Source organism: Coregonus clupeaformis, unplaced genomic scaffold, assembly GCF_020615455.1.
Source record: "Coregonus clupeaformis isolate EN_2021a unplaced genomic scaffold, ASM2061545v1 scaf7026, whole genome shotgun sequence".
In the NCBI taxonomy this organism is placed as follows: domain Eukaryota; kingdom Metazoa; phylum Chordata; class Actinopteri; order Salmoniformes; family Salmonidae; genus Coregonus; species Coregonus clupeaformis.
Window position 1 is genome coordinate 1 of NW_025540480.1, and position 353 is coordinate 353.

The window sequence follows — 353 nt, forward strand, 5'->3', positions numbered from 1 at the left end:
CGGACGGAGCAAGCCCCATTTTCCGACTCTGTTCGAAAAATCCATTTAATATGTAGTCCCCCAATGGGGGACGTATCAGATATTAAACTGATAAGAACAGATTTTTTTTTTTTTTTTTATTATTAAACAAAACCCCTCATCTTACACACTAAGCCTTGTACAAAATGCTTGAACTTACAAGACAATACCAACCCAAACCCGCACAATAATGAGTCATGAAAAAAACAATAAACATAAATACCAATAGACCCAATCCTGAAAACAGAACCTTTTAACAAACTGTCTTTTACTGATAAAGAGGTTTCCATCTCTCCTTAGAGGCATGGAAACCATATTTGTCCACATCAAAATCA

General features: G+C 35.4%; 1 pseudogene; it reads right to left on the reverse strand.

Moving 5' to 3' along the window:
* LOC123491049 lies at window positions 1-137 on the reverse strand (annotated as a pseudogene; the record flags this gene model as incomplete).
* Between the last annotated feature and the right edge of the window lie 216 nt (window positions 138-353).